Source organism: Perissodus microlepis, chromosome 10 (assembly GCF_051167445.1).
Source record: "Perissodus microlepis isolate ML-2025 ecotype Zambia chromosome 10, ASM5116744v1, whole genome shotgun sequence".
Taxonomy (NCBI): Eukaryota; Metazoa; Chordata; class Actinopteri; order Cichliformes; family Cichlidae; genus Perissodus; species Perissodus microlepis.
In genome coordinates, this window is record NC_140470.1 from 13188568 (window position 1) to 13214578 (window position 26011).

The following is a 26011-nucleotide window of genomic DNA, read 5'->3' on the forward strand; positions in this document are numbered from 1 at the left end:
GGAGCCGAGCACGTCCAAAACTAACAGGAGTGGTGAATGACTCTATAAATGTGTTTTACGTGTGAAATGAAAATAATAAACCTAACAAAGGATTATGTACGTTAAATCTGAGCACTTTCAGCTCGTGAATCACTTTGGAAAACACTGTGTGATGGCCACAACATGAAGCGATTTTATTGTTGAATTATCAGTGATACTTTCATGTGTTTTTGTTGAGAAATGTTAACGATGTCATTAAAAGAAAGCATTAAATTAGGGAGAAAAACCGTTCGCGGAGAGGGTCCCCGGTTCTCCAGTTAGATTGAGATTCACAGCGTCATGTTTCGCTGTGACGGAGTTATTATTGGAGTAAATGGACGGCTGGAGCCTCTGCTCGAAGCGTCTCTGATCGCCGCAAGCGGGTTCATATTGGAATGAATTGACAACCCACAGCGTCGCATAAAAACGTGGAAGGGTACCTTTAGCGTCAGCATGAGAAGTTAAGGGACGTGACAAATCGTCAGTATTTTACGTGTCGGGGGTGAGAACGGGTTGTCTTAGCAGTAGGATTTACATGAAAAGAGAAACAAATTAAGTTTGAGTGAAAATGTACATTTTTTGCACTCTCTGGTCGACTGACTCAGTGAATCAAATGACTCAACAAACACGATTCACTTTGGTGAGTGACTCATTAAAACTCGATTCAGTAAAAAGAATTAAATTTACCATCACTAGCCCTTTGTTTGGCCTGCTAAAATGGCGCCCCGGCGGCCACGCCCCCTGCCGTGACATCATGTTCCAAAGCCCCATAGAATAGACAATAGAACCAAATTTAAAAAAAAAGAAAAAAAAAAGAATGTTGTTGTTACATTATGTTATGACATCATCATGATGTCATAACATGCCTTTGATCTGTGAATCCTTAAATCCGGGTAAGAAGCCCAAACTGTCATGCAGTTTACTTGTAACATTTGAGATTGCAGCATTCAAAGGTCCGCCTGAGAAAAATTTTAAAATAGTTGAATCTTTAAGACAGTCACTTCATCAACACTCTGACATGTCTCAGAGTAAAGACAGCAAAAGCCAACAAGCTTACGCTGGCTTTACTACAATGGACGACCAAAATCCAGAGCCAAACTCTGATGAAAGACATTTCCAGCTTCCACTCAAGAGGAAGCGAGGCCCGAATTCTGTTGCACAGAATTGCAGAAGTGACGACAGCTGCTCTCCACCAAGGAAAAAAAGACGTATTTGTGAAGAAAAGAAAAGAAAATACAGTCAGATTTCCAAAGGCAGCAAAAACAACTCTGAGAGCTACTCTCCAGAGAGAAAGAGGATGAGAGTAGACACTGAGAAAAAAGAAACAGCAGTGACTCGGACCATCCAAAAAAGTTCTTCTTCAAGGACTATCCAACTCCAAGTTCAGAAAAAGAACAATATGAACTTGAGTAATACCAAAAACTCTCAAAACACTCCAAAAGACAACAAGAGACCAGGACAAGCACCAGTGACACAGAACATCCAAAAAAGTTCTTTGTCAAGGTCTATCCAGGACCAAGTTGAGAAAATGGATGTTACGACCTCAAGTGATACCAAAACCTCTGATAACACTCCAAAATACAACAAGAGGCCAGGACAAGCACCAGTGACACAGAACATCCAAAAAAGTTCTTTGTCAAGGTCTATCCAGGACCAAGTTGAGAAAATGGATGTTACGACCTCGAGTGATACCAAAACCTCTGATAACACTCCAAAATACAACAAGAGGCCAGGACAAGCACCAGTGACACAGAACATCCAAAAAAGTTCTTTGTCAAGGTCTATCCAGGACCAAGTTGAGAAAATGGATGTTACGACCTCGAGTGATACCAAAACCTCTGATAACACTCCAAAATACAACAAGAGGCCAGGACAAGCACCAGTGACACAGAACATCCAAAAAAGTTCTTTGTCAAGGTCTATCCAGGACCGAGTTGAGAAAATGGATGTTACGACCTCGAGTGATACCAAAACCTCTGATAACACTCCAAAATACAACAAGAGGCCAGGACAAGCACCAGTGACACAGAACATCCAAAAAAGTTCTTTGTCAAGGTCTATCCAGGACCGAGTTGAGAAAATGGATGTTACGACCTCGAGTGATACCAAAACCTCTGATAACACTCCAAAATACAACAAGAGGCCAGGACAAGCACCAGTGACACAGAACATCCAAAAAAGTTCTTTGTCAAGGTCTATCCAGGACCAAGTTGAGAAAATGGATGTTACGACCTCGAGTGATACCAAAACCTTCGAAAACACTCCAAAATACAACAAGAGGCCAGGACAAGCACCAGTGACACAGAGCAGCCAAAAAAGTTGGACGCCAAGCACTATCCGACTCCTAGTTAAGAAAATGAACAATCTGACCTTGAGTGAAACCTCTGAAAACACACCAAACGCACCAAAAGACAACAAGAGGCCAGAACCAGCAGCAGGGACACAGAGCAGCCAAAAAAGTTGTTCGCCAAGCACTATCCGACTGCTAGTTCAGAAAATGAACAATATGACCTTGAGTGAAACCTCTGAAAACACACCAAACACACCAAAAGACAACAAGAGGATAAAATAATAAGCAAGAAAAAGAGGAGGCCAGTACTACCAAACCAGAAAATCCAGAGGCCTGAGATGACAACTTCAACTCTGTCTCCTATAAAATCAAAGTTATATACAACTAAATATTAACAGTTACTTCAACTCCCTAAACATAAATTTTAAAGCATATTTGCTTTAATATTTAATTGTGTATACATTTGTCATCGGCTCCACCCCTCCCAACCGGTCGCGGCAGATGGCCGCCCCTCCCTGAGCCTGGTTCTGCCGGAGGTTTCTACCTTTTTAAAGGTAGTTTTTCCTCCCCACTGTCGCCAAGTGCTTGCTCATAGGGGATTGTTGGGTTTTTTCTTTAATTCAGTTCAGTTCAATTCATTTGTATGTAAATACTGTTGAATTGAATTGAACTGAATTAAAGAAGATTTATAGGAGACAAAGTAAGTCACAGAGTGAACCAGGGTATTATAACATCTTACCCATGAAAATAAAAAATTGCATTAACCAAAACATCTGTTGTCTGAACCTGTAATTTTGTCTCATTTAAAACATGTAAAAATGTCAAATTAGAACAATCTAACAGCAGAAATAAAAATGTTTACATGCTGCTTGAAAACATTGTTCTGTGAATGATATCTACTGTATCTGTGCTGTTGATGCCTTTTGAAAGCATTCCTAATAGCATCTATCAAGTAATATGCCTTGCTCAATGGTTCGTGGAAGTATTAACAGTTTTGGTAACTGACTTTGTAAATTGAAATTCTACAGCCTTACACTAGTAAACGCTTGTGCTACACACGGAAGACAGGTATAGTCAGCTCAGTATCCAGTGGGAAGTTTTCTCTTTGGCATCCACAGATGCAACAGCTCATAACTAAATGGTGCAAACAGAGGTGAATCCACCTAAGCAGCACTTGTACGATTGCCCTCCGGCTCCAACTCCCGGTAAACTGAAGACAGATTCAACCATCTGTGTGTTGAAAAATATTAATGAGTCCACACCGCATTTTCTTCTTAGTAATAGCCATGTAACAATAGAAATATAGAAACAGTAATTAATCAGATTACTAGTTACTGAAAAAAGTAACGGCCGTTATTCCCATCACTGATAATGACACGATTATTTGCATTTCCACTACTTATAAACTAGTGTCAGTATTTAATGATCAATATCCACAAATAAGAATTGGAAATAAATGGCACTGGATAAGCACAAATCTGACTGAGAACTTAAACTTCACCTTAATTTTTCTGTCTGTCCTGCTCACATCTCCAATGTTTGTACACGTTGTCATTAGCGTGTCTTCACTCAGCCACTCCACATCGGCCACACCGCTTTACTAACTAAAACACTGGTGTCGGCACATAAGGACGCCGTCATAACCCGTCAACGACACTGATTAGCGTTTATATGAATGTGAGTGGCATCGTTGGCTGGAGCAGCCAGTTACCGGTCACTCACTGACTCACACTCCAAAACAGCACAGAATCAATTGTTATGTATTTATTTTAATTCCAGGTTTGATTTTTTCTGTTTTGTTTTGGGGGGTTTTGTGCGCAGTGCAGATTTTGTGCGCAGTGCAGATTTTGTGTGCGCGGAGACCGTGTCAGCAGTGCGCAGTTTAGAGGGAAAAGTGCAGACAGATGCTTTATCCTTAACACTTTTTATTAGCCAGCTGTAATAAAGATCCGGTACATGGTAGGTGGCTATAATTGCAGGCAGATAGAAGCAAAGTGATGAATATTGTTTTGGGACATTTAATTAATTAATTCTTAATGTTTGAAAGACCACAGATAATGAATTAAAAGGAAAACTGTTGCAGGTTATGGATGCGAGTGGAAGTGGTCCTCTGTGACATGACCACTGGGACAGAAGACTGGGCAGCTGAGCACTCCTCTGAAGCAGTACAAAGTACAGAACTAACTGAACCTCCATCCGCTATATAAATGTGATATTAAAATAATATTAATACAAGAAATACAAACTTCTAATTCTAATGATTTCACAAAGCTCAAATAGCTCCATGTGCTTGCTGATTATATTGTAGATGGATGACTTTCCTTACACACTTGGAAAAATGAGACATTAAATTTAAATGAGATGTCTGTTCCCCCTGATGTAACCCAGCTCTGAAATAATTTGTCAAACAAAACAACAACAAAAAAAACGCGTTAGCTTGTGTAAATCTGAACACATCTTCTTCAAGAGTGCAGTGCAGTGTACAACAACAACAACAAATCATCAATCTGTCGATCCACTCGACATCTATCAATTAAAAAAAAAAATAAAGTAAGCTTTAAATTTCCAGTTGAACAGATCCCACCGGGCAGTCCTTTTCTTTTAAAAATAGTCCCTCCTCTTCTTCTCCTGTCCTGTGTTTCCTACATCCTTCTCCATCTCTGAGTGATGTTATCTCATAGTCTTTTCTCTCCCTCGGTAATACTACAAATGTACATTCAGCTAGCTGGCACACTGTGTGACCGTAACTGCACAGAAGCAGTCTGTTTGCTGATATTTGTTGGAGTGTTTAGAAGGTTACATGTGTATTACTGTTAAAGTATACAATCAAGAGAGAGTTTCACTTGTTTGTTTTTGGAACTTTGTTTAAAGTTGTAACTTTCACTGGTGTGATATCTCACCACTAGATGTCAGTAGAGTACAGACTGCAGTCAGCTGAGTTCTGTTGTCTTACCCCCTCTAAAGTGCATAATCCTAGCAATGGTGGCTGCAGGAGGACGAAAAACTGTGACTGGTTGATCCATATGGAGTGCAGGCTGTCAGTCTGCTCTTTACCTGAGCTCTGAATAGAGCTTTGTTAGTTACTGAAGGCCATTTCTGTCGAATGACAGCGATACTGAGCTGAGTTGCTGAGTTTGTCCTGAACTTCTTTTGCTGGTAAGTGCTGCTGTTTTTGTCACTGTAAGCCTCTGTTAGCTGGTGTTAGTAAAACTTTCATTGTTGGACGCTTAGAGAATAAATCCTCAAATGATGTGCGGGTATCACACTGTTTACCAGAGGGAAAGTGTGATTTTCTTAGGAGACTCAGTGATAATATTAGCTGGCAAAATGTTAGCTTATAACCAGCTGGTGTTGTTGTTATTAAGCCAGGTCGTTGTCAGCTGTCTGGAGGGTCACATGTCTAATCTTCTGACAATAAATAAGTGCGAAAATGTCTGGAATCGTTAATAAAGAAATTTGGGACAGTTGTTAAATTGTATAACTCTCTCAATGCTCTCTACCTGACCACCTAAAATTGAGCCTTCTGATAATATGATGTAACTGAGATTCATTATGGTCAGCAGAATTTCTTTTTATTGCTGAATGTTGGAGGCACTGCCTTTCAAAGCAGAGACGTCGCCCTGATAGGATGATCGCTCTGCTGCAAGGCTGACTCAGAGAGCAAGTTTAGAATAACCAGTTAACCTAACACATATGTCTGTGGATGTGGAAGGAAACCAGAGCACTGAGAGAAAACCTACATAAAGAAAAGGGAACAGATGGGCTGTGGATCTTTGTGCCCTTTACCACCATGCCAAGTACCAAATAATCATATAGCCCACTGTAGAGTAGCCAAATGTGGTAAAAGATATTAATTATTTTTCATGTATTAGTATTAGTAATGTTGAAAGACACATGTATATTTAACAGGCTGTATCACCTTTTTTAAAAAAAAATAAAATTCAGATTTGTTTTGCAGCTCTATATAGATTCTTTTTGGCCACTAAAATGCTCAAAAATGATATTTTGGGAGCACAGGTTGCTCACCCCAGAAGTGGAATAGCTACTTCTGAGGAAAAACGTTCTGATTTGGCTTTCATGAAGACCAGAAAACAAAGAAACCCGAGTCTGACTACATGATTGTCCAACAATCATAATATTCTGGTTGTAAGGAAATGTACTCAAAGGAGAGTTCATGTATAAACCAAGAAGAATAGTGAAAAATATCTGATTTCAAATAGTGGGTTAATCAATGGAAGAAAAAAAATGTAAGAAATTTAAGCACAGAAACAACTTGTTAAAATTGTGTGTGTGTGTGTGTGTGTGTGTGTGTGTGTGTGTGTGTGTGTATAAGCAACTGTTGTGCTATGAGGTACTCTGACGTCACCACTCAGTAGCATATTGCCTTTAGTGTGTTGACTAAAACCACAATATGGGCAGATAAAACAAGGAGTCATTCTGACCTTCATCTACAGGTGGATGATCTAAGATCATTTAATCACATAAAATAAAACTCAGTGAATTGTAAACGGATGTAAATAAAAGCTTGAATATGCATTTAACTTATAATGTGACCACTGTTTGTTTTTAACAATCGAATGCTCTCTGCTCTCTCGTCTTCAGCTTGTTCAGAATGCTGTAGCCCGACTCTTGACAGGCACTCGTAAACGTGACCATATTTCCCCAGTCTTGGCTCGTTTACACTGGTTTCCAGTATGTTCCAGAATTGATTTTAAGATTTTATTGCTTGTTTGTAAGTCTCTAAATGGATTAGCTCCCTCGTAGCTCTCTGATCTTTTAACTAAAAACACTGCAAATAGAACTTTTCAGTCAGCTGTTACATTGCTTCTGATTGTTCCTAAAGCACAGAGGAGACCAAGCGTTTGCCTGACCCTTTGGAACAGTCTGCCTCTTCAAATTAGGACGTCTCCACCACTTTAAATCCCATCTGAAAGCACATTTCTACTCCCTAGCTTTTAATTGTGACTGAGTTTTTGTTTTGTTCTCTTTAGGTGTGTTTGTTTTACTTTTTGCTTTGTATAGCACTTTGGTCAACCTCTGTTGTTTTTAAATGTGCTTATAAATAAACTGATTGATTGCTTGCTTGAATACTATAAAGTGTGTGAATGGGGGGAAAAATACATTTTGGTTGTGTTGTTATGGGTGTCCTTCAGTTTATTTCATACAAAGGATGAATAATGAAGAAAAATATTCTCGATGTTTGCATTTTTATTGTTAAAAACATCTCAAGATGGTGCTCAGGCACATTTCCATAACAGATGGTGTAAGATCTTCATGCAGTACTGGTGAGATGATCGGTGGGACAGAAGGTTAGGCAAGTGGACACTCCTCTGTAGAAGGAAAAATGGAAAGTGTAAGGTGATCAGTGCACAACATCACTGTATTCCAAGCTGTTTTTATATAGAACTTCACCACCAATGTAAAAGTACCGCTTTTAGGAAGAAGGACAGTATTTTCAGGAAGGATGCCGGTCTGCAAGCAGAACTGCCTGAACTTCTCCTGCACCTCATCGCTGAGGTCCAAACTACGTCCTGTGAAACCACGTGATGTAAATCTGCTGCAGTGGGTGTAACTTTGCTAAACGGTTTACTGAACACAGCTAAATGCAACTTTACCAAATAGTCTGTTAATGACAAAGGTTTCATTCCCTCTGGTGTTGAAGGAATAGGTCAGGGCGTACTCATCATACTTCACATCAACCATAAGCATGTCACTCACATACCCCCAGTCTGACAAAAAGGAAAAAAGCAGAAGAGAATATGTGAAAAAATAATACTGGATGATGATGATGGAAAATTATTCGTTTCCTCTCTTTGTGGGCGTACTCACGCCGACTCTTGTATGTGAATTTTCCAGGCACCTCGGTCTTGTTGGCTAAATTCTCCATTTCCTGACATGTATCATTACTGTCGCAAAGACATCACATTAATCTCCAGTGTAAATATTTTAATGCTATTCAAATGATATTTGCTCTGTCTGTCCTCTCGCACTCACGTAAGACTGAAGAACGACAACTCAAGACCTCCATCTTCAGTTGGCATAATGATGGCCGTGCCGATCTTCATATTGGCTTTGCGACTGACAAACCACTGGCCATTAGAGCAAATTCCAGTCCGGTACCACTTACCTGCCATCTGTGGACACACAAATGGAAAGCATTGAGAATTAGACAGAAGCACAAGAGCTGTTTGTTGTAACACAGAATATGTATTATCACAAAAAATCCAGCGTGAAACATAACCACATAACATAAATGGTGAAGTCATTATAAAAGTAAATTGTGCAAAGGTTAGCCTCCCGTGTAGACTGCTAAACTGTCTTGGAGGGGGGGGGGGGGGTCCCTGCTTATCCCTGTTAGATAACCTCCAGTACCCCCTTTCCATGGCCCTAAGATAGAGACATGGTTATGAAAATAGATGGGTGGTAAAATAAAAATGATTATCAATGATTCTTACCGCCTGTAAATCAAAGTCTGCCTGAGGTAGGATTTCAGAGGAAGAAATCCCAGAAGGGTGCGAAGTGAAGCCATAGCTGCTGATAAGTGGAGAAATGATGATGGAGGAGATCGCAAATGAAGATCTGGAAGTTGCTGCCTGGTGACTCTTTATATAGAAGAGTGAGATTATCTCCCCACCAACAGCTGCACTTATACAAAACCCCAGGTTCTGTGACGGCTTTGAACATGTGACATTTTATGCAAACACTTGGTCAGTTTCATAACCACAAAGTTTCAAGTTTCTGGGTGTGCACATAGACACAGACCTCCAATGGAGCTCTAACACCTCTGCGGTCTTAAAGAAGGCCCAACAGCGTCTCCACTTTCTGAGAATCCTCAGAAAAATGGACCTGAAGAAGGAGCTGCTGACCGTCTTCTACCGCTGCTCCATTGAAAGTGTGCTGACATATTGCATCGGTGTGTGGTTCTCCAGCTGCACCACAGCACACAGAAAGGCACTCCAGAGGGTCATCAACATGGCCCAAAAAATCATTGGACATCCTCTTCCCTCCCTGAAGGACCTGTACAGCACTCGCTGTCTCAAGAGGGCACGCAGCATCCTACGGGACTGCACACACCCAGGACACCGGGTGTTTAAGCTGCTGCCGTCTGGCAGGAGGTTCAGGCTGCTGAGGTCCCGAACAAATAGACTCAAGGACAGCTTTTACAACAGGGCAATAGCCCTGATCAATGTAAATAGCTGACCTGACTGGATACCTCCCTGGACTTTTTTAGGGGGGAGGTAACAATGTTTAAAACAATAACAATAATATTTATATTTATAACAAGGTGCAATAATAATTAATGTGCAATAATAACAGTGTGCATAACACATACACTTATTCTTCTTTTTTATACTAAGTTAATATACTGTGTTGTGTTGTTTGTTGTGTTGTGATGTGTCATATCGTGTCGTGTTGTGTTATATGTAGTGCCGACGTAGGACAGTTTTTCCAATTTCATTGTACTACTGTACTATGTATGACTGTGCAATGACAATAAAGAGTTATCTTATCTTATCTTATCTTATCTTATCTTATCTTATCTTATCTTATCTTATTCCTGCAGGGGCAGAATTGTATCCACTGTGTGAGAGGTGAATGTCAGACAGTTGTGGTGTTTCGACAGAAGAACGGAGACGGCTTGGTTTATAATGGAACGTGTATTCAGCAGTAGTTCGCCATTCAAAACATATCACAATACACTTCACTTCTTCTATCCTTCTATCACTATTAGTCACAGAGCCCCCTACTGGTAACTGAGTATATGTTCATATTCAGTCCCCCTTGTAAAGCAACCCTTCACCATCTTAGCAGTGTATGTAAACATAACATCTCTCCTCATTCTCACAGAATTCTACTACCTCAGTATTACTTACTTAGCATGGTAACATTACTATTTGCACATAACATTATCAGTAGTAAACTTTGCAACCAGACAGCATTTTCAATACTGCTTGCTGAACCTATTTCACTTATAACATTACTGGTTGTTTGAACTATACCTGTGATCTTAACATACCCATCTTGTTATGGTGCCTAAATTGTCCTTTATAATGAATACTTGTACAGTTAAGGTTACTGTAGTAACTTAACAACCTTAAGTCACAAAACTTCACAAATAAATCACAGTAAATCAATCATCTATTATACTTGGACCTCAGAATTAGCAGTATGGAACTTAACATTAGCATCCAACAGCTCAAGCGTGTTATTTTCCCACTTTTTTTTTAAAACTCATTTCATTACATAATCCTTGGTCCAAGCTGGTAACTGTCTCGGTCTGTTAGGAACAGAAGGTCTTTTAGGAGTTTCTCTTGTGTTGTTTTCAACCTCTTCACCAGCCTGCAACGGCTCAGCATTCTCTGCTCGGCAGAGTGAGAGACGGGATGCATTCCATCTCTTTCCATCACTCAAGATGAAGGTGCTCAGTCCAGTCTGTTGCTGCACTGACAGTGGATCAGTGAACTGTCTCTCTCCCTTCCCCACTTGGAAAGGCTTACGTATCCGCACCCTGTCACCGACCACAAGCTGGGGAGGTTTTGCCCCCCTCTTAGCATCAGTGTAGCGTTTACTCCTACGTTGCTGGTGAAAGACTCTGGCCCTGCATTGGTCATACTGTCCTGTGTCTTTGGGAAATGGCAGGACATTTAGCTTTGTTCTCATTGGTCTCCCTCTGAGAAGCTGAAACGGAGCTGCTCCAGTTGTTGCATGAGCTGTAGCACGGTAATTCTGTAGCATCTCTGTTACGGCGGGCTTCCACGGCTTCTGGGACACCTGTGCAGCCTGAACGCAGTCCTTCAGTACTCTGTTGAATCTTTCAACACACCCGTTCGCTTGAGGGTGATACACACTTGTTCTAATGTGCTTGATGCCCCTTTCCTTCAGGAAGTCAGCAAAGACAGATGAAGTGAATTGTGGTCCATTATCTGTCGTAAGCTCACAAGGGTTTCCCTCCCGTGCAAAAACTGAAGACAAGAACCTAATAACAGTGTCTGTAGTAGCTGATGAAGTAAAGGCTACTTCTGGCCATTTGCTGAAGTAATCGACCAGTGTGATAGCAAACCTGCAGTCCTGCGACCCACGGTCAAAAGGTCCAACAATGTCAACGGCCACATGCTGAAAGGGACCATCTGGAAACTGAACCGGCTGTAGGGGAGCAGGAGCAGTTTTGGCCGTTTTGTCACACAATTGACAGACTGAGCACGATGACAGAATCGCATGGACTTGAGTATCCATGCATGGCCACCAGTAAAGCTCTCTGAGCCGCTGCTTTGTGCGAACTATGCCCTGGTGACCTTCGTGTGCGAGGCATATCACCTTTTCTCGCAGGGACCTTGGGACCACCAGACGTGTCCCCCGGAAAACCAACGGTGATTCCACAGCAAGTTCATGTCGCATCAGGAAATACGGCTGCATCTCAGGTGGGAGAGACCTTTTCACCTTAGGCCAGCCTGAGCGGATAACCTGTTGCAGCAGAGAAAGGTCAGGGCAGTCCTCACATTCAGCTTTAAAATCCGTCAACGGTGTCGCTGTCAAGAGAGGAGAAACTTCAGCTATCTCCAAGAGAAGGTCTTTTTCAGCATCAATGTCAGTGCTGGAGTACGTCAGGGGAACCCATGAGAGGCAGTCTGCGATGACATTCTGAACACCAGGACGGTACTGCACATCGTACTGAAAACACATCAACCTTGCAGACCATCGTGCGATTCTCATGCCCGCTCTGTTCATACCTTTGGTGCTGAGAAGGGTAGTAAGAGCTTGGTGGTCAGTACGAAGCGTGAATCTGCGGCCCCATACATATGTACGCCATCTTTCCACCGCCCAGACACAGGCTAACGCCTCCTTTTCTGTGGTGGAGTACTTTCTTTCAGCAGGAGACAGTGTTCGGGAGGCGAACGCCACAACCCGCTCCACTTGATCTGGATGTAACTGTGTCAACACAGCGCCTAGCCCGTAGTCTGATGCGTTTGTGGTGATAAAAGCAGGTAAGTCAGGGTCATAGACGGCAAGTGCGGGACTTTCCAGAAGGAGTTTTTTCAGGTTACTGAAGCTCTCACGTGCTGCCTCGTTCCACTGGAGTTCAACTTTCATGTCTGTTTTCAGCAACTGTCGCAGTGGCTCCACCAGTGTAGCATAATCTGGAATAAATTTACTGAACCAGGATGACAAACCTAGGAACGAGCGCAATGCAGCCATATCCTTTGGAGCAGGAGCCTCAGCAATAGCAGTAAGGTGATGTTGGCTTGGACGTAGGCCTTCCTTTGAGATTACATGGCCCAGGAATGTAATGTGTGACTGGCAGAAGGAACTTTTCCCAGCATTAATCTGCAGGCCGACGTCTCTGAGACGTTGGAGAACAGCTTGCAGGCGTGTATCATGCACCTCCTTTGATGTTCCGTAGACGATGATGTCATCCAAGTAGTTGCGAACACCAGGCAGATCTTTCAGGACCGTTTGCATCATTTTCTGGAAAGCCGAAGGTGCTGATGTACTTTATGGATGAACCCTTTAACACATCCAAGTTGAGCTGGTGGAATAGGATCAACATTGTATACAGCAGACTTCCGGTTAGTAGAATCCGGCTCATCTGCAGTTTCATCCTGAATGCGGTCCACTTTGCCTCCGACGATGCAGACGTTCAGTGCTCTAATGAGGTCGAGGCCTAATAGCGGGGAACCAGCTTTGACAATGTAGAAGGAAGCAGGAACTTTTTCATTCTGTGCATGCAGTGCAACTGATGCAGGCAGACAACCCATCACAGCTAACTCATCTTTAGCATAAGTAACTAGTTTGACTTTAGGTCGCACCAGTGAACAGTCTGCAAAATACTGTCTGTAGATAGTGTCTGGCAGAATAGACACAGAAGCTCCAGTGTCTACTATCAGCTCTACCGTCTTAGAACCACCTTGTACAGTTTCAATGTCGACAGTGCAGGTAAGCTTATCTTGAATAGCTGCCATCATTTTAGCATCTTGCACACACAGTACTGCCAATTCTGGAACCACTACTTCTCTCACTTCACTGACTGACGACTTACATACCTTGGCAAAATGTCCCTTTTTCCCGCAGTTGTTGCATTTTGAAGAAGCAGCCGGGCAGTTTTTATCATTAGCTAAGTGCTTGTGAGAACCACACCTGAAGCATTTCCGCTGCTGCTGCTTTGAACCTCCCCGTTTGCGTTGGTCTGGAGTGCAGCCTTTAGCAGGGCGAGGTCCTCTCCTCTGGTGAGAGTGGGAATTTGCCGCGTCGACTGTCTGAACAGGCGCGGACGGAAACGAGCCGGGTGTGGAGAGTAGAGTAGCGTTTTTGACTGCTGCTTCCACCTGGCCTGCAATAGTTAGAGCCTTATCCAGTGTGAGATCGTCCTCCAGTAACAGTTTGTCTTTCACAGCGCTGAGATGAGCATTGGAGATTAACTGATCTCTTATCATTTCACTTTCCATTTGTCCAAAGTTACAAGATGAAGCTAACGCTCTCAGAGCCACCACATACTGAGAAACAGTCTCATCCGCTCGTTGAATACGCTGTCTGAATGTATGACGGCACGCCACGACATTCACTTTCGGCACAAAGTGCTTCTCCAGTGCGCTCATGGTGTCAGCATATGTATCACCTTGCTCCGGTAACGTGTAGAATAACCGCTGTCCCTCCGGGCCCAAGCAGTGTAGCAAAACAGCGCGTTTCCTAGCATCCGGCCATGCGTCTCCCGTGGCATTGATTACTAGCATGTAATTGTCGAATATTTTCCGCCATGTAGTAAATGGAATCGGCGGCTCACCCACATGTTGAAGAAAAGATGGTGGACTCGGAACTGATGCACTCATCCTCGTCACCAATTTGTGGTGTTTCGACAGAAGAACGGAGACGGCTTGGTTTATAATGGAACGTGTATTCAGCACTAGTTCGCCATTCAAAACATATCACAATACACTTCACTTCTTCTATCCTTCTATCACTATTAGTCACAGAGCCCCCTACTGGTAACTGAGTATATGTTCATATTCAGTCCCCCTTGTAAAGCAACCCTTCACCATCTTAGCAGTGTATGTAAACATAACAACAGTTACCAAGAAAAACAGTAAAAGACACACAAACTAAACAAAAAAACTTGAATAACAGGACATCTAAGTTCATATCATAGCAATCACAAACTAAGGAGCTGCAAAGTAGTAAAGTTATAGTTACACGATTCATTTATAAACGACGTTTCTACTTTTAACAATGCAGTAGTTGCTTTCCAGTACTCTCTGTGGCGGAGATCACAAAATCAAATGCACCTATCAGCATTTGCGACAGTCGCAGAGACAAAACACACGCCCTGACAGAGATAGTAACCTGAGATGCTTTCTTCGAAAATGTGGTTTGTCTTTTAAGGCTTTAATGTCTCATTTTACCCTCATTTGTCTAAAAACTACTGTGCAGTGTGTACCATCCCCAGAGTAAAAAGAAGAGCTTTGTTCACACACAGTTCAAACATTTTTTTTCCAAAGCTGACTGATTAGGAATCCCAAAGTTGGCTTTCCTCATAAGTAATACACAGTCTCACATGACATGATCACTCCTACAGGAAGCAAAGTAAATGTACTATCATTTCATTTCACCTGTGACATGATGAAAAACAGCAGAATAGCTAACAAATGGGTGTTGAAATGAGAATGTTTCTGTAGCGGCAACCTTCGGTCCTTCTTTGCCGCTTCTGCAGGACGTAAAGTTTCTGACTCGTGCTCTTGTTAAGTCGCTTGGATGCCTTCCGGTAGCAAAAAACAAGGCGAAGGAAAAAAGGGGCAAAACATTTATTTTCCATACAAATCGAAAGGTACAAAACAAATGCCTCTGGTGGGAGCTCCGTTTACATTCCCTTTATGTTACAACAAAAAATAACATTAAAACGGCGACGGTCAGAAAACTGTTGCTCCCCGTCCTGCTTGCTTACCTAACCCTTTTTTACCCACACCCCTCCGCATGCGGGCCAAATACACACCCCCTTTACGACATCTACCAACACTTTACAACAACAACAACAGACTAACAAAGCAGGATAAATTTATGGAGCACAACCTATTACATTATAACATAAAATGATCAAGATTATAATAGAAACTTAAAAATCATGACAAATACTTAAATATGGCATGATGTAACTGAGTAAAAATATTGGCCTGGACTTGGCTCCAACATCCTGGCCCCTAATTGTTCTTGTGAGCCACAAAACAATTACTCTTATACATACATTTATATATTGTTCAGAACAACAAATCAAACCTTCCAGATAACGAACAGGCAAATATACAAAGTACTTGAACTGCTCATATGGCACATTAATGTCCTTATTCCAACAGAAACTTCGTTTTGTCTTGTTACAGCAGGAACTCTTCTTAAGCTGGAACATGTCTTCACGGATGCGTGTATGTGTGTATGTTGGGGAGATTAGGGAATGGAGTCAGAGGTTCAAGCACATGACTCACCGTAGGAGACCAGCCTTTACCGCTGTCTCTTGAGTAATATGTAGAAGGGGCGCTACATATCACACTCTAGCAGCACACAAAGCTTCGTCACAGGTCGTAGGAGAATGTTTTTGCTGGTTTTCACCTTGGCTTGACGAACCCGACCCTTGGGATCCTCAAACGTCTGAATCACTCGACCCATTAGCCATGAATTTCTTGGAGCGGAATCATCCACAATGAGGACAATATCACCTTGACTGATATTTCTTTGTGGAAGGGCCCACTTTTGTCTCTTTTGCAAGTCCAGCAGATACTCCTTAATCCACCGTCTCCAAAACAAATCCGCCAAATACTGGACTTGACGCCATCTACGCCTCGAGTACAAGTCGCTCCTGCTGAATACTCCAGGAGGTAGCGAAGTTTTGGCTTTCATCAAAAGCAAATGGTTTGGCGTCAAGGCCTCCAGGTCATTCGGATCGGTAGAGACTCTTGAGATAGGGCGGCTATTGATAATCGCCTCTACCTCACACAGCAGTGTGTGCAGACCCTCCTCATCAAGGATCTGCTGCTCCACAACGGAGCTGAGCACTTTGCGTATGGACCGTATCTGCCGCTCCCAAACTCCTCCAAAATGCGAGGCAGCTGGGGGGTTGAATATCCATGTGATGCCTTTAACCAACAAGGCTTCTTGAATTTTTACATTATCCAAAGCACGCACTGCTTCCCGCAGCTCCCTCTCTGCACTTACAAAGTTTGTTCCATTGTCAGAACGCATCAACTGAACCTGTCCCCTCCTAGCAACGAACCTCCGCAAGGCATGAATACAAGAATCCGTGTCCAACGAACTTGCCAGCTCAATATGCACAGCCCTCACCGTCAAGCAGGTAAAAACTACGCCATACCTTTTGATCATGGACCTACCCCTTTTGATTTCGAAGGGACCAAAGTAGTCCACACCGACACTTGTGAACGGTGGCTCATCGGGCGTGAGCCTTTCCGTAGGAAGATCTGCCATGATCTGACTTGCCGCTTTCCCATGATGCCGTCTGCAGGCGACGCACCGGGACAAAATCTTCCGGACAGCAGCATGAGATCTTAGTATCCAGTACTTCTGCCGTACCTTTGATAGGACATGATTCCTGCCACAATGTCCAAGATCCTCGTGAGTCGATCTGAGAATGGGAGTGGCTATATGCTGATCCTTAGCCAAGATTGCAGGGTGTTTTAACTCCTCTTGCATGCTAGATCTGCTCAATCTGCCACCCACTCTCAGAATGCCATCCTGTACAACTGGCGACAACTGACAAAGAGGGCTACACTTTGACACTGTCTTTCCTTGTTGCAGCTTGGCAATCTCTTCGCCAAACCGCTGCCCTTGACTGAAGCGCACAATCTCCACTTCCGCCTCAGCCATGTCACTCACAGAAAGTGGCAAGATGGGAAGGTTAGCCTTGAAGTGTGTCATTTGCTTCTCCTGCTCCAACCTTCCATCATAGAGATTCGCTTTTAAATCCTTCCTCTTTTGAGCAAGAAGCTTCAGCACACCCTTTAATCTCAGGACCCATGCAACGGCTCTTTTAACCCGACGCCAGCTTGAGTAATGATGAATGAGCTGAGAGGTGGCGTCTTCTTCAACCACAAGAGCATATACTGATGCTTCTTTGACTTCTGGGTCATTACAGATTGGCTGGCATACACTGTCTGGCATTTCTGGCCACTCCATTTCTGGTTTCAAAATGAAATCTGGACCCGTGATCCATGTCTTTGCCTTGAGAAAGGCACCAACACTGAGCCCTCTGGAAGCAAAGTCTGCAGGATTGGCCGAGGTGTTCACATATCTCCACTGAGAGACAGCTGATCTATCCTTGATGGCAGCAACTCGATTGGCAACAAACGTACGAAACCTCGCTGTTTCATTCTTGAGGTACTTAATCACCGACGTGCTGTCCGTCCAAAAGACAGACTCCTCCAACTCCAACTCCAGTTCGGCTCTTACCATCCTGTCCATCTTTGCTGCCACCACTGCAGCAGTAAGCTCGAGTCGTGGTATGGTCACTGGCTTCAATGGTGTAACCCTGGCTTTACCAATAATGAAAGCACTATGCAGCTGGTTCAGATTGTTTTTTGAAACCAGGTATGTGGCTATGCCATACCCCCTTTCACTTGCGTCGGCAAAGTGATGAAGTTGAGCTGAAGAGATCTTGCCAAGGTTGACTGGTCTCACACATCTGTCTACCTCAAACCTAGCTAAGTGGTGCAAACTGCCGACCCATTGTTGCCACTGCAGAGACAGAGCTTCTGGCATGAAATCATCCATGCATGCTTTGTTCTGCTTAGCTCTTGCAGGATGTGCTTCACTGGCAAGATCAGAGGGGATAAAATCCCAAGTGGGTCATATATAGTGCTTACCATCGAAAGCAGTCCTCTCCTTGTGAGTGGTTTGCTCTCAACCAGAACTCTGAATTTCAGCGTGTCAGACTCCACGCACCACTGAACCCCTAAAGCTCTTTCAATAGGGAGGCAGTCCCTTTCAAGATCGAGCTCCTTGACTTCTTTGGCCCTGTCATCCTCAGGTATAGACGCAAGCACCGCTCTGCTGTTGGAAATCCACTTAGTGAGCTTGAAACCTCCTGCAGCGCACAAAGCCCTGAGGTCCCGAATCAGTGAGATTGCCTGCTCTTCAGTGCCAACAGATTTTAGGCAATCATCCACATAAAAGTTCCTTAGAACAGTGTTCGTTGCAATATGGTTGAACCTCGCCTGATTGTCCTCAGCACACCTTTGCAGCGCGTAGCATGCACAGCTTGGTGAAGAAGTTGCACCGAACAAGTGAACTACCATTCTGTATTCCTTGAGGCCTTTACCAAGATCTCCCTGTGGCCACCACAAGAATCTCAACAGATCAGCATCTTCAGCGGGAACCCTGACTTGATGAAACATGCCTTCAATATCAGACATGAAGGCAACTGGTTCCTGCCTGAACCTCATCAAAACACCTATGAGGGAATTGGTTAAGTCTGGCCCCTGCAACAGCTGTGAGTTCAGTGACATGCCTTGATACGTGGATGCACAGTCAAATACCACTCTCAACTTCTGCTTGGTTGGGTGGTAGACCCCATGATGTGGGAGATACCATATCCTGCTACCACTTTTACAAGTTTCTGCCACGGGAGCTTCTTCGACATAGCCCCTTTCCAGTGTCTCTGACATAAACTTTGTGTACTCTTGATGAAACTCACTGTCTCTTAACAGCCTCCGTTTCAGGCCTTCTGCTCTTTGTACCGCCACAACACGGTTGTTTGGAAATGCAGCCCCCTTGTTCTTTAAAGGAAGGCCAATGGTGTAGTGACCGTGAACCTGCTTCACTGACAGTGACACAGACTCCATAAATTGTCTGTCTCTGGCTGACATTTCCATTTTCTCAGATAACTCATGCTCAGGGAAGTCATACTTCATTTGCTGCTGCGAGAACTCCTCTAGCTTTGTCACCGATATCCTGTTCACCATCACTGGTGGCCACTCAACAACTCCTTGAGCAATACCCTCTTCTCTTAGCAGAGGTCCATTAATCGTCCAGCCTAGCGCAGTTTTTACAGCATATGGGCCGTTGCCCTCACTGTTGATAACCTTCCAGGGCTCAAGCGCCTTTGGTACATTCGTCCCTATTAACATACCAATTTTTCCATCAATCTGCTTGAGCTGAACCTCCTTCAAATAAGGCCATCTGTCCACATCGCTTTGTTGTGGAATGTTCTCCTTTGTTACTGGAATCTCTGCCTGTGTGAAAACCTGGGGAATCTTCAAAAAGTTGTCCTCATCCAAACCACTGACCTCGAGACCCTTAACGACATGAGTACTGATTGTCGCTTCCTTTCCCATGGTGCGGAGCAGAATGTTGGACTTTTTTCCTGTGACCTGTAAATCCCTCATCAGCTCATCTGTACAAAAGGTTCCAGTGCTTCCTGGGTCTAAGAACGCGTATGATTCAACTGTTGTGTTGCTCCTTGAACATCTGACCTTCACAGGCACAATTGAAAGCGCACAGACTGCTTCGCCAGCCCCGGTACAACCGCTTGTTTCACTGCCTGCTGCTGGAGAAAAACTTGCTGCTGGTTCTCTGATACTTTTACTGTCACTATCAAGAGAAGAGTACTGCTCCTTATGCAGAATGGTGGGATGTTTCTGAGAACAAGTCTCACACGTGTGTCTTTGCTGGCAGCCTTTGCTCAGATGCCCCTGTGACAGGCAACCAAAACACAAGCTCTTTGATTTGAGGAAATCAAGCCTTTCTCTGTGAGGCTTTTGCTTGAGGAGTCTGCAGGTACTGAGGTTATGTCCTCCCTTATGACAGAAAAGACACTGTCTTCCACCTGTAGAGCCTACATTTTCCCTTTCCCTCTTTGTCTGCTCTGCACTGTTTGACACAGGTGCCATATTAGTAGCAAAGATGCTTTCCCTCTCCTTGAATTTCAGAGCATTCTCTTTGCATACCTTTGCTTTGCCCTTGTCTCTAGACAAAGTGGTGTCCTGAATGTTACCAAACAATGGGTGAGAAGCGATCTTTGCCTGCTTCTCTACAAAACTGACCAGATCAGCGAATCTAGCTCTCATTGCTGTACGTTCTTGAATGTCACAGGCGAAACCCCTCCACCTTTCCCTTAATTTAAAAGGAAGCTTGGAGATGACTGTTCTCATATTAGTAGGGCTATCCATCTCCTCAATGTACTCCATGCTGTCTACTGTGTTACAGCAACTAGTGAGGAACATAGCAAACTCCGTCAGTGCATCACCATCCTCTGGCTTGATTACAGGCCATTTTAGAGCTCTTTCAATGTAGGCTGAGGCAATAGTATATTCATCCCCAAAATGCTTGCGCAGAAGCCTCTTAGCTTCAGCGTAGCCCCTGTCAGGATACATGTGCGAACAGCTACGAACAAGAACCTTGGGTCTCCCTTGGGTGAACTGCTCCAGGAAGCGCAACCTATCTCTATTGTTGTCTGTCCTTTCCTCAATCCCATGCTCGAACGCTTTCATAAAAAACCCAAACTCCAGTGGATCCCCACTGAATACTGGAACATCCAAAGGAGGGAGAGTGGATGCTTTCTGTTGTTTTACTAGGAGCTCTGTAATCTCGTTTTGTCGCTTCATGACATCCAATAAGTCTTTAACATCAGCCATCCTGCCTTGACTAGTAATAGACTGGCTATTATCCTTCTTATTCAATGGATGAGGAAGCCTGCTACTCCTTTCTGAGCCCTGCATTACCTCTGACTCACATTCTCGACCGACATCTCCATGTTCTGGCTTAACCAAACCAAAACTGGCCCCAATATTTTGGCCCGGAGCTCTTTGGCAGGTAGCCATTTTGTTGACCAATTCAGCAGAAGTGTTATGGGCTGGCTCCTTCACAGTCAGCACCTCAAGCTTTGCGTTAGCTGCAGCAATAGCTGTTTGCAACTCCCATTCCTCCCTTTTTGCCTTAAGAACAGCTTCTTGTCTGTCAATCTCCATCTTTTGCTTTAATGCCTCAGCATGCGCTACCAGAGCAGCCCTTTCTGCCTCAGTCTTTAGCCTGGCAGAATATGTGGTCGAAGACACAACAGAAGAGGTTCGACTGCTTCGATGTGCTTTACTGCGTCTGGACGATATCGCTGAAGCACTGTCTGCAGGCTGAACTTCAGCATCAACCATTCTTGCTTCATCTTCTTGCATTTCCACTCTTTTTAACCATCTCTCGACTTTCTCCACAAAACTTCTCAAATAGCTAGCCTTTGGCTCATACCACTGTGTCTGATCATGAAGAAGTTCTGACTCAGTCAAGTGATTTTTAACTGCATCGTTGTTTTCACAAAACTCAATATACATTTTTGAGAAGTCAGTGGCTAATTTAACAGACACTTCCTCATAATTGCCGTCATCTTCCATAAGCTCCTCAATCTCTTTTATCTTTCTAGTAAGATAACCCAACTTGGTTTTCCTTGTCACTTTAAGATGCTGAAGCTTTTCCTCTTGTGCTTTATAGGTTGGCTTGGAAACTCTTTTTTCCTGCTGCTCCATATTAATTGCGCTGCCATAAACCTTTCAATGCAATTAATCCTTTACACAGGCCATGTACGACTTAACCATACAGGAATTTTCACAAACCTTAAAGCAGGCACAGCCTCTTACTTTTCAGATGCGGGGTTTTCTTACTGCCGAAAGGATCCGGGAAACACGGGAAGACTGAAGCGCATCCTCTTTCACGTCCCGTTTTCCAGTTTTCCCTTGCCGCGCCGCGGGCCGATTAACTCTGTGCGCCGGTGACGTGTGCGTAATCCTCTCACTTTCGGAGCAGTTTTCTGACTAATGTAGCGGCAACCTTCGGTCCTTCTTTGCCGCTTCTGCAGGACGTAAAGTTTCTGACTCGTGCTCTTGTTAAGTCGCTTGGATGCCTTCCGGTAGCAAAAAACAAGGCGAAGGAAAAAAGGGGCAAAACATTTATTTTCCATACAAATCGAAAGGTACAAAACAAATGCCTCTGGTGGGAGCTCCGTTTACATTCCCTTTATGTTACAACAAAAAATAACATTAAAACGGCGACGGTCAGAAAACTGTTGCTCCCCGTCCTGCTTGCTTACCTAACCCTTTTTTATCCACACCCCTCCGCATGCGGGCCAAATACACACCCCCTTTACGACATCTACCAACACTTTACAACAACAACAACAACAGACTAACAAAGCAGGATAAATTTATGGAGCACAGCCTATTACATTATAACATAAAATGATCAAGATTATAATAGAAACTTAAAAATCATGACAAATACTTAAATATGACATGATGTAACTGAGTAAAATATTGGCCTGGACTTGGCTCCAACAGTTTCATTTTCTGCTGTTTCATGGGTCAAAAAGGGCGTTGAACCAAACTGAACCTCATTGGCCGAATGTGCTGCCAGTGTGAACAAAAAATCCTGAACTTTCAAATAAAGTCTTGCTAAGCTAAGTCGCTAAGCTAACTCTGTAAATAAAAGACATCGGTGTGACTGAAATTGTTAGCTTAGGCACGAGTAGTTCATTTTTCTAAGGAGCACTGGACTGTTGCTGCACCAGTAGGCAAAACACACATAAACAATATATTCATATAAACTGCTACTGTTATTAAGAGTAAACTTTAATTAGTGGTCCTTTGGCAAGTTAATTGTCCCTGCTTAGTCTACAGCAAACAGCTTAGAAATCTTAAGGTCGAGACTGTCAACTGTTTTAATATTACAGTACACTGAGCCCTGTGTTACTTTGTGTGAGCTGCTGCTACTATTGTAGTGCAGTATCTGCTGTGTGGTTAATCATATAACCTTTTGCACACAGCAGACAGAGTCTACTTCCACTTGGTCGATCTGCTAAATAGCTTTAAAAATTGGTTAGGGAAGTGGCTTTGATTATACTAATACACTATACTGTGCCACTGTCACAGGACAGAGATCCACCAGGGAACATCTGTCAGGATGAAGAGCCTTTGCTTCTCTAAATATAAACCAAATACTTTTTCCAAATCCCGGGGGTAGATTGTAGTGAAGTAGATTCTGGGGTAGGGTTTTACATGATGTCCACAAACGCACCACTGACATCCACACCTTCCCAGCCGATAATTAGCAGGCTTATAAGAAACAGCTGCGCTTCACTACCAGAAGGAGGCATTTGGCAGTCTTGTCCATCCAAGGTGGCTGAGAGCATTAGGCAGTTAAGCGCTGCAGATCTCTCAAGGAAAGCTACTCAGTTTATTATTGCCCTTTAGAGAGTGGTAAGTGGGACTCTTGTGTTCATCATAATGTGGCATATAGTAGGGTGGACTTTGACAACTGTTTCCCTCTTTTGTTGCAGGTTTGCACTATACTGCTGCTCTCTTGTCATATGCTGTTTTGTTTGTTATGTGATGCTTTTATAACGAACAGTACTTTGGGGTGTATTTGTTTTATGTAGATCTTTTATTAATGTGTGTAACGTTTTATGCTTTGTTTTATTGCTTTAGTGGAGGTGCGGCCGCTTGCTGAGGGGCTAGGCACGTGAGGTGGAATCCCCTTCCCGCTGCATGCGAGTGTACACACCGGGAATAGGTAGATTGCACCATTTAGAGTTTAGTGTGAGTGACAGTGAGGTCTGCAGTGAAGTTACACGGGTGAGTAATTGGTGGCACCCTTGGGCACTCCTCCGTGTAGGTTGCCTCCTCAAGTGGCCGGTCTCCACTATTTTGTTTGGTTATTCTTTTATCATGCTGTGATTGTTTTAGGGTAGCATCGTGGTAGGGAGTCTGGTCATTTTAATCATCGTTTGTTAATAAAGTGTTTTAATTAACTATTTTGCCGTCTCAACCCTGCTACCCTAGGTGCCTTCCTGGTTTTATAGTTATGTTTTTAGTAGTTCCTCTTAATAAATTTTGATTTGTAAACTTCCTTTGTCTCACCTCTGCCGTTAATAACGAGTCTGTGGGCTTTGGTAGCCAGTGCAATACGTACATTGGCTAGAGAAATCTTTCCTGGGGTGTAACGCCCTCCCCCAGGTGGCGTTGTCAATATCTTAGTTACCGTCCCGGGTTATTCCTCAATCGCGACACCACACACAGATGCAACAGCTCATAACTAAATGGTGCAAACAGAGGTGAATCCACCTAAGCAGCACTTGTACGATTGCCCCCCGGCTCCAACTCCCGGTAAACTGAAGACAGATTCAACCATATGTGTGCTGAAAAATATTAATGAGTCCACACCGCATTTTCTTCTTAATAATAGCCATGTAACAATAGAAATATAGAAACGGTAATTAATCAGATTACTAGTTACTGAAAAAAGTAAAGGCCGTTATTCCATCACTGATAATGACACGATTATTTGCATTTCCACTACTTATAAACTAGTGTCAGTATTTAATGATCAATATCCACAAATAAGAATTGGAAATAAATGACCTGGATAAGCACAAATCTGACTGAGAACTTAAACTTCACCTTAATTTTTCCACTTAAGTTAACCTTAAGTGGTACTGTGTGCCTGAGAGCATTCAGTTCAAAACAGAAATTTTGAAAACGGGGTATTTCAGGAGCTGCACAAGTTATATGAGGTCAAGAAAACATTGAATCATCGTCAAGGTAACGCACAGTGTGAACGTTTTAACAGGACGCCTCACGACCTATCACGACACGGCTTACTACTGGAGAAGAAACACTGTCGGCCTGAGTATTTTCAAGAACTATTAAATGTGCACAATGGAACTCCCCATGAAACGACAGGTGACTCACCACATTACCTCTGGCTTGGAGAGCAGTCACACCTTCCTGTAGATGCTTTGCTAGGTCAAAAGCAGGTATAGAAATTAGGAAAAGAATTATGGCTCATTTATGATATCATATTGGTTTTTAGGCTGGACATAATTATTCCACAGGTAACTGGCAAGAGTGTGGTAAACGGGTCCCTAGCTGCAAGGTCACAATCTTAGAGGGGGGTGGCCAAAATTCAGTCCCTCTGGGCGCTGGGGTGTGTGGTGGTAGCAAAGAAAACACAACTTGCAAGGGAGTGTGATGTCCACAGGATTTGTTCTTTGCCGTGTTGTCTAATTTGTCCAGGTTCATTTGTCCGGCAGCTTATTATGCAGCATGGAAAAATGAAGTTCAAATGTTAGTGCTCTTTGATTTACTGAGTAGAATGAGTTCCTCGTGTTCTCAAAATAATGATCTGTCAAAGGTTCACAGTAGCAGTCGGCTATCCTAGAAAAAATATATCCTAATGCAGTAGTTATTCAATGTAAGAGATGTAGGACACTGGGCTAAGAAGATGAGGTTCAACACTAAGCATGTGGCAGTGTGTGACATTCTCTCGCCCATCTTTCGCTTCATCCTACTTTCTCTTCCTGTGTGTTGCTGATGTAGAGGGTGCTGACAGTATGCCTTCTTCATCAGAGTCATTCCCACTGCTGGAGGTGGTGTCTGACAGTTCACTGGAGGGCCTGAATCAGTTATTGGTCATCTGGTCATTGTCATCATCCTCTTTTGGCCACTTCCAAGTACCGGGCTAGAGAGCACTAACACCGGGGCATCAACCTCAGAATCATTTTCAGTGTCACGTTCAGCTTCAGATTAATTCCAAATTGGCTTCTCACCATTACTGCCCTCTTCATCGGCCTCTTCCGCAGTATTTTCAGGATTGTCCTCAATAATTATGTTGGAAATGGCATTGTGCTGTAGTTGTTCAGGAAAAAGAGAGTTCAAAATACAGACGATTTCCTCATTT

At 43.3% G+C, this 26011-nt stretch overlaps 1 long non-coding RNA gene across 3 annotated transcripts; it reads right to left on the reverse strand.

The window, feature by feature from the left end:
* Positions 1-7498: 7498 nt before the first annotated feature.
* LOC146378975 (uncharacterized) lies at positions 7499-9848 on the reverse strand. Of its 3 annotated transcripts, none has more exons than XR_014801544.1 (4): positions 8764-9848; positions 8138-8442; positions 7738-8037; positions 7499-7638 (listed from the first exon to the last, which is right to left on the reverse strand). It is a non-coding gene; the product is annotated as an uncharacterized LOC146378975 (long non-coding RNA). The 3 variants fall into 3 exon arrangements; XR_014801545.1 differs by lacking the exon at positions 8764-9848 and having other exon boundaries at positions 8138-8214; positions 8303-8511; XR_014801543.1 differs by lacking the exon at positions 8764-9848 and having other exon boundaries at positions 8138-8511.
* Between the last annotated feature and the right edge of the window lie 16163 nt (positions 9849-26011).